This window comes from Mchenga conophoros, linkage group LG15, assembly GCF_057382185.1.
Source record: "Mchenga conophoros isolate Kocher_MC1m ecotype Shallow Benthic linkage group LG15, M_conophoros_male_GT1.1, whole genome shotgun sequence".
Classification (NCBI taxonomy): domain Eukaryota; kingdom Metazoa; phylum Chordata; class Actinopteri; order Cichliformes; family Cichlidae; genus Mchenga; species Mchenga conophoros.
Window position 1 is genome coordinate 31,477,092 of NC_140540.1, and position 8,983 is coordinate 31,486,074.

An 8,983-nucleotide genomic window follows, 5' to 3' on the forward strand; every position below is an offset into this window, starting at 1 on the left:
AAATGTTCCTGTGAATTTCTGGTTGATTGTTTGGTTTTGGTTTAGCGCTAGCTTGATTTTATCAGTGAGCTTTGGCTTGTGTTCTGTCTCGTAAGCGAGAGAGGGATAGTTTTATGCTTGGACATGTCTGCAACGGGCCCTAGTTTGTGTTATTGTAGTAGTATTTTGTTGGTTATGTCTGTTTTCGTTTTTGTTACAGTGCACTGGAGAAAAAACATCTGAGAGGTGTGATCCACCGGTGGTGATATGTTGATATTTTGTGAGTTCATGATTTAACAATCAGCTCTTTAAACAAGGCCTGAAAGATTGAAATTTAAAGCGCTATAAAATATTATTACTGTAAACAGTTGCAAAGTGTGCTTCTCCATGATTGTAATTGGCTTGGGAGAAATTCACTTATAGGGAACACTGAGAAGTTCTGAGTCTAAAAGGATTGCACCGAGTCAATCCAGCCCAAAAAAAAAAAAAACAACAAGGAATTGTTTTCCTTTAAAATGATGACGTCATCTTGCTGGTGATGGATGCTCGAATAGGTTGCGCGTGAGACTCCATTATCAGCAACATCTGGTATGAATGTGTATGGAGGTATGCATGTGAATGGACTGTGATGGACTGACGACTAAAAGCTTTGACTGACTTGATACTGAGACAATGACTGCACCCACTTTAGGATTAGTAAATGCCAATAAACAATTCATAAACAATTCACCCAGCCGACAAGAGAAGGGTGGATGCTTCGCTTTGTTTTGTTTTGTTTTTTCAGGAGCAGGAGGATAAGAGAGACTGGAGGAGGAGACTCTAGCTTCACATAAGTATGAACTGCAGACTTAACACTGTGGTTGCTGATTTTGAGTTACTGATGTTTGCATTAAGAAAACTGTGCTATATTAGCTGTGTTTTGATTAAGGTATCATGTTATATTATTGGGAATGCCAAATGCTACAGTGGAGATAACTATTGATATCACTCATGACTGGAACATGTTATTATTAACCATAGCAGGCCACTGTAAAAAGTCAATTAAATTTTATAGAGGAAAATCGCCAAAATTGAACAATACCTATGAATGACTGGCCACATTCAGAATAGAGATATGCAATAATAAACATTGGTCCACATGATTTAGGTTCTCACTTGAAATAGTAAGTTATTAAATGTAGAATATAATCGACAGGGACATTTGATAGGATGTGGTACTGCAAAAGAACAAGAGCAAAGTAAATAAAGAAAATATTGTGTTTAGTTTGGATAAATTCAAATTAAAATGTACCATTACACTCAGAGGATCAATATGGAATAAAACATATGCAAAATTTGTAGGAAGTACATGACTGATAACTGTTCTGTCCTGAGCGTTTGTTTCTAGAGCACCCACTTGACCACACCAACAGTTTCTCGCCACCGAGGAGGGGTACTTGCAAAAAGAATAAAATAACAAAACATTTTAAATATAAATATCAAGCTTACCTTTCTTTTTCCATGAAATGTGCTTGTGGGCACGCCAGCCATTTTGAAAAGGTGGGCAAAACAATTGGCAAGGCCACACCCCCACACATGTGATATAATTTTAAAGGTACTGTTGCCCTCTCTAAGAAACATCAGGAATTAGAGGAGTGGCAAGTAGAGTATGCGAGCTACAAGCAAAAACTAAAATGTGTACTACAGTGTGCAAAAATGAAATACTGGGTCATCAGGGGGTCATGAGGGACATTTATAAAACTAAAAGTCCCACTAACCTTAAAGTGCACTTGAAAAGCTCACACAAGAAGGTTAACCTAGCTTACCTAGAAGACCTCATCAGGGGGAGCACACTCCCCCTCCTTGAAGAGCTCACCCACTCAACCCGCATCCCCAGAAAACAGCTAACCCCAGATAAGGCAGCGTGATGTATCCCGAGACAACAGGACTGGGACATCTAAATAAAGGTGTGAAACAATCGCCTTCAAAAAGGTTATCAATTCACTCCAACCAAAATTAGGACCACACGGTGCGGCAAGAGTTAATAGTTATTAGTCTCAACACCCAAGGATAACCAGAAGAGCATGACTGATATGATGGAACTGGGATTTTGTTACACTTAATTTTTGCAAAACACAAATAAAACTAAATTGAAACTAAGGATTTTCAGAAAATAAAAACTACACTAAACTAGAAAAGAATTGGTAAAAACTAATTACAACTGGTAAAAATTGAAAATCTGGAGTCGAAACTAAATAAAAATAACAACTAATGGAAATGGCGAAAAGTTTAAAACCCTGGTGCAGAGATTGGCAAATCTGACCAGGAAACGTTATAAAATGGATTGTCAGGATAGTCAGCATTAAAGCCACTTTTGACAGTCCATACTAGGGTGGCATTGGACATCTTCGGGGCAGAAAAGGGTTGGTGTGACCAAGGTGTGGTTTGGCTTGTTGTATGTACATTTCAAAATGTTACAGCTCTGGATGGACCAGTTACCAGATATGATGTCACTAACCTTCTCTTTTAAGTGTCTAGCTCCAATGAATTGACACATGGGAGTGTGTCAAAAAGGGGGAGTTGAGTCCGAACATCAAACAATGGTGTTATGAACATTTTATGACTTTATTTGTGTGTTTAATAAATTAGCGATGGTAAAACTTAAGCTTATAATGTGTTAGACTTAGAAAAGGTTCACTAATTTTTTATTTCTTTTGCACACACATAGATTATGATTAGAATAAGTCCTGAACATAATATTTTAAACCAAATTTGAATCATTAGAAGAACAATGGATAATATTAGATTATCAAGGCTAGGGAGAGAGGTGTTTTGGTTTTCTGTCTCTTGCAGAGAAAGGAACAGACACCAGACGGGGACCCGGAGATGTGAGGAACCTTCACAGCAGGGACAGATGTAGGGACTGCCGAGACAGCAACTGGGGTCAAGTGTCATGACGTTTGGGCTCCTGGAGAAGATGGATCCCACAAACACAGCAATAACCATGAAGGGGTTGGCGAAAACCAGGAACACCAGACCAACGAGGTTCGAGAGGCTCTTGGCAAAAAGGGGGACACGCCGGTGAACCCAAAACACACAGATCCTTGTTTGAAATCGGGGCAGAATAATCCCCAGAACTGTGCAATGACTAAAGGGTGGTCTAACCCCGGAGGTCGAAGAAAGAAGCTGAGAATCACCCAACTGGAAGACACTGGTAGCTGCAGCAATAAAAATAAAGGTTAAAAGCTCCTTAGACAGAGGTTCTAGTCTAAGTACATTTGAAAGGTATAAGGGGGCATTAAAATGGGAGTGGAAAACTGGAGCACCAAAATAAAGCTGTGGGAGAATTGGGGAGTGATGGGAGAGTCATCTGTAACTGCTGTTATGGTTGTAAATCTAACTTTGCTTGCATCTGAACTGCGTGAACACAGAGGTCATCCCACATATGGTCCACCCGTTAAAGGGGGACAGAGGGCCTCAGGATCAAGAAAACTTGGACCTTGCGACCCTGGAGTGCATGTTGTAAGTGATCTCTTTCAGAGATCAAAAGGGGGAATTATTAAATTATTCTGTTATTATATGTTACCTTATATATGTAATCAAAGTAGTTGAATTAGAATACTGCTGTAGATCACATTATACCCTTTAATATAGAGTGTGTGAGCTGTATGTAGTTTAGTTCTCATTATACTTTTGAGTTAACAGAACATATTCACATATTAGTTCATTAGATAAATGTGCATCACTCTGTATCCTTGATCTGCTGGGAATGTGTGACACTGTTTTCTTGACATGCTTAAGTGTTGAATCATGAAGAGAAGGTTGTAAGCAGGAGACTCTGTGTCTAAAGACAGGGGAGATAGATAGACCACATTCCACACCCCCACCTTACAGAAAGCAGAGAAACAACTGCCGAGGTCATAACTTAGGCGCTGTAACAGAGAAAAAATGTGATGTTTTGGCTTTTACGACTAGCTGGGGGCCACTAGAGACTATAAAAAGCTGAGCAACCCGTCACCATTTTGAGACATGTGCCTGACCCTCTGGTAGCATCTCTCCCGTCCGGACGTTCTAATGCTCTTATTGTTGAATTGTATGGAAATAAATGATTGTTGATTGAGCATTGATACACCGAGTATTGTCCTTCCTTCAGCCCAAAGATTCAAAGAACTGCGTGTTTTCAACATCGGGCAGAGCGAGCTCCTCCCTCTCGCTGAGCTCCGGCCCCCGCTCGCTGAGCTCCTGCTCGGGCAGAGCGAGCTCCTCCAGCATTAGCTCGCCGAGCTCCTCCGGCTCACTGAGCTCCACAGCTGGCGACGCGCCGAGCCGCTCCTCCGGCTGCGGAGCGGCTATAGACGGTTGGTGATCCGGAGGTGAAGAAGATGGTTGAGCGGGTGATGTGGATGGTGACCGGGATGAGACGGCAGGCGGTGAGGTAGATGTCACGGGGAATGATTCAGCAGGTGACGGCTGAATTACTAGCCGGGCGATAGGTTGTGGTACGGCTACAGGCTGGGCAGCTGGCTGTATAAACATAGCCCCAGAATAAACAGTTCTAGACGAAACGGTCCTAACTCCTGGGTCCGAAGGAACATCAGGAGCACAGTCTCTTGAACCAGGAGAAAAAAACTCGTTCTCAAAACTAACATTGTCATCCTCCCAAACAGGAGAAACACGAGCTCTAGGGTTCACGGAGCTGGCATTCACAGCCTTGGGGGAAACAGTCTGTTTATCCCTAGGCACGAAAGGTGAATGAAGGGAGACTCTGTCACTCACCCTAGGCGGTTGTTTGAGCCAAATCCCTGGCTCCTGCTGGAGCTGTGAGTGCTGGCTGCGTGTTCACTGCCTCCCTGTTGAAGAGGGAGCGTCGCTGGCGGAATGTGACAAGGGCGGATTCTGAAGTGGCTGCTCCTGCTGTGATGTGGAAATGCTGGGTGAGTCAGGTGGCACGATGATAATTCCTAACATTTTGTAAAAAGCTTGTGCAGGTGTAAGCAGATTGCTGGCAGGCTCGTAGCAATCCTCCCGGGACCGGCTGGAGCGTTTTCTGCGAGACCGAGGCGTCCGCGGGGAGGAAACAGACGAGTGGGCCGACGGGTAGGCTGCCAGCGAGGAACGGCAGCACGGAGGCCCTCCAAGCACTAGTCGGGTCCCGTCAAAACGGGAGCTGCGCTTCCGCGGTGAGTCCGCTGGGTCCATAGTGGCAGGATCGTTCTGTCACGGTCTGGGGGGCAGACCGTGGGGGATGTTGGAGAAAGGACCCAAACGCTGGACTTAATGAAATGAACAGTGGGTTTATTTACAGTGAGGTAAATGTACACCACACATTGAATCTCCAAAAGTGCTCCCTCGACTCCCGTGACGTGTCTTCTCCCAAGTGCTGGTATCCCGTGCTCTCTGCCCCTGTGCCTTCACACACCCCGTGTGTCTTGCAGTCCTGTGTTCCACTCTCATGGAGTCTAACTCAACGATCCTGCGCCGGAGGAAGCTCCATCGCTCTGTTAAGTAGCTCCCCCGACGATCCTGATCAGAAGCAGGTGTGTGGTAAGCTAGGCGTGACCAGCAGCTGGCAGGGCCACACCATCAGGCCTGCAGGTGGCTGTCCTTCATCCTCCAGCCTCACACACATACACACACCAGCATTGAACACAAGAACACAGTGCAGCAAACATACATCCAATACACTAATAACAATAAAGGTCCACACTGTTCACGAACCCCGAGTCCCCGGAACCGGGTCCGTGACAATGACACTGTCACCAAACAGATGGTCAGCAGAGTGGATAACCTTAAGAGAGGAATGATTTCACTTTCCTTTAAGAGAAAGCTCATTAGTAGCAGTGAAGAAGAGGGTAGCCCCACTCAAAAGAGAAGGCTAGACAGTTTGCATAAACTGGCAACCAACACGGCTTCAGCCTGAATTCCAAAAGCGTGAAAAAGAAGAGTTTAAAAAAAGTACAGAGAAAAATACTGTGACACCAAAGCTATTGAGAATATGATGAGGGCCACCTTCTTCACTCAGAGAAAAGACATTATTTGTGGAACTGAGACTTCTGACTTGACGAAGGAATGGCCATATCTGTTTGAGATAACTGGCATCAAGATTCATTTTGAAGAGCTGTGTTTTTCTCATCCATGTCCATGGATGAGAAAAACACAGCAAATAAATGTGCCAGAGTTGTTTCATTCCTTAAAAGCAATGACAAGACCAAGAGAAAGGCGGCCATCTTCAGAGAAATGGAAACATCTAGCAAGAATGTTGCAGACGTCAATGTTGCAGGGTTTCTTCCACTACTTCTCAAGTACTTCAATGAAGAGGAAGAACAGATGTTCTTCAAAGTGAATTAAAACAACCCTACCCTCTGAAGTGGACTGTAGCTACACCAAGTGCACCATGCATTGTTCTTTGTGGTATGAATATTTATCTTTATCTATTTAAACTTTTTGTGCATGATACCTCTTTATATTATGGTCAGTTAAAACTTTGAGTTTACACTTCTGAGTTGGATTGTGGTCTGATTGGTTGTTGTGGCTTTTCTCAATTTCATAATAATAGTATGGTATAATAAGACCATTGATATTTGATGTGATTATTATACTGCTAAATTCTGTCTGATTGGCTAAAGCATTTGGGCACCTTGGAGTTGACTGAGGGGCCCAAACTGCGTGCCAGTATATATAATTGATATACATCAATTGTAACATAGCAGTTGTTTGAGTCATGTGTGGATTTGTTTTTTGACTTTTTGTCCCATTGTCTCTTGTTCATGTACATAACAGGAAACTCTACTTTGGCAACCGAGCATTGCATGTTATCTGTGGACCAGACCATTGTGAATGGACGTATCACTATCTTCAGCGAGGCACTTATCCTGATGTTTGACTCTTACTACTGCATGAACATTTCTTATCCAGTAGGCCAAGCATCAACCTTGGAATTCTTATAAATTTAAGGCAGCACCAGTCAATTTTATATATTGAAACATCTCCTTTCATTTGCATCTAGAACACATAAGACTGAGCAATGCTTGAGTGTTGAGATGATTTGTAGATTGATAAATCAACAAATAATTAATATTTGAGTTTCAGATGGCTGTCTCTGAAATATGATTCATGCTCATGTCAAGTTATAGAAAGAGACCTTTGAGTAGTAGATGTTCACGGATGTTTCACTGCCCTGAAATAGTATTTGCAATAGAGACTCGCAGGTTCACCAAACATCTTTGCATCACCTCTCTGTTCCACAATGACCTGTATGTCCAAACACGCACTCAAAAGCAAGCTCAATCTACACTGTTAGATTAATTGCAAACGTAAAAAACGCATACAGTCCAGTCCTCAGTTTCTTAATTAAGTTTTTGTTTTTCATTGACAGATGCCTCGTTCAGATAAACCCCGACAAGGGATCCAAAGTGGAGCGGAACACGTCTAAGAAACACCTTGCGTTCAATCCAAAGGTTCTGACGTTGATCACCAAAATTGCAGACTACGAGTGGAAAGCATAAAAAGGTCTTAGTTTTATCCTGAGGATAACATAATCTGGTGTTCAGTAGCACTGGTCTCTGATTCACAGCCAAAGTCAACAGCACAGGTGGCCCGCTTGATAGGGGAAAAGTGAAATATAGGCTGCAAATCCTATTCACATTTAGCTAACATTAGCCTGTTAGAATCTGCAGATTATACAGTACAAATAAAATGTTCACGTTTCTCCAACGTTGTCTTCCCAACAGTTTCACTAACATCTACGCTTGATGGCCAGGAAGCGTTCCCGATGTCTTCTCGGGTGCTTCTCCAGCGCTGATAATTGGCGTCTGTCTTGTGTCAGTGACGTAAAAGACGGATTTAATGCGACATGACCGTTCAAACTGCAGGCTCTTTCTAAAACATCAGATATGTATCGAATTCAGTACCACATACGAAAGTGGCCCAGGTTGGATTTGAAAATATCGGATTTGTGCTGTTCACACTGTCAAACCGTGATCGGATATGGGTCGCATAGGGTCAAAAAAGTCAGATTTGATGTGCTTTCGCCTGCAGTGTGAACGTAGCCTAAGTCACCCTTGTGGTGTGCCCTTTTATTTCTTGCTAGACAGTTTAACAAAAAAGTCCAGGCTACTCATGCTGACAGTGAGTCAAAGTCGTATCTTGATGTTGGCATAACTTCCATTTTGGAATTATTTTCCAACCCACGACTAGATGACAAGAAAAGGCTGATAGTTGACCAACTTCAAAATATTGTCACGGCTGCCGAGGCGAGCCGTGTGGATATAGAAGGAGGACCCAAGATGCAGGCAGTGGATGAGATACCGGTGGTTTTATTTACAGAGGTGTAGTGGCAAACAAACAGTGGGGCATAACAAACAACTAAAGACACCTAAACTGGGAGAACTAAAATAACAGACCTGGGAGCATATGACAACGGATGATGAATAGCAGAGAGACGCAGACTAGGAACAGGACACCGTGGAACACAGGGTAACAGACTGACACAGAGTTACACAGACTGACACGGAGGAACACAGACGAACCGGCAACAGGCAGGAGAACACACAGGGCTTAAATACACACACCAGTAATCAGGGGATGAGGGACAGGAGGGCAACACAGCTGGGAGGAATCTGGGCTGACGGGACAGGGGAAACGTAAACTGATCACACTCACATATGACACGGACCTTCACAATAAAACAGGAAACTCAGATACATGGAACCAGACAAGACATTGAACTAAACAAACAGATTCACAAACAGATGGGGAGACACCATAGACAGACAGATACAGACGCAGACTCAGAGGCAGATCGAAAATAACACAGAACTTAAACAATCATCATCTAGAAAATGATAACAAACTAAAAGCGCTGGGTCACCGACCCAGGACCATGACAGTACCCCCCCCTCAAGGGCTGGCACCAGACAGCCCAGCAGAAACGAAAAAATGGACCAAAACAAAACAGAAAACAACCCGACCAGGGCGGGCGGAGGGGGCCCAGGACGGAGGGACAGAGTCCAAAAAGGCCCAGATG

General features: G+C 43.4%; 1 pseudogene; it reads left to right on the plus strand.

Moving 5' to 3' along the window:
- Positions 1-5,410: 5,410 nt before the first annotated feature.
- LOC146558651 (uncharacterized) lies at positions 5,411-7,463 on the plus strand (annotated as a pseudogene).
- Positions 7,464-8,983: the final 1,520 nt, after the last annotated feature.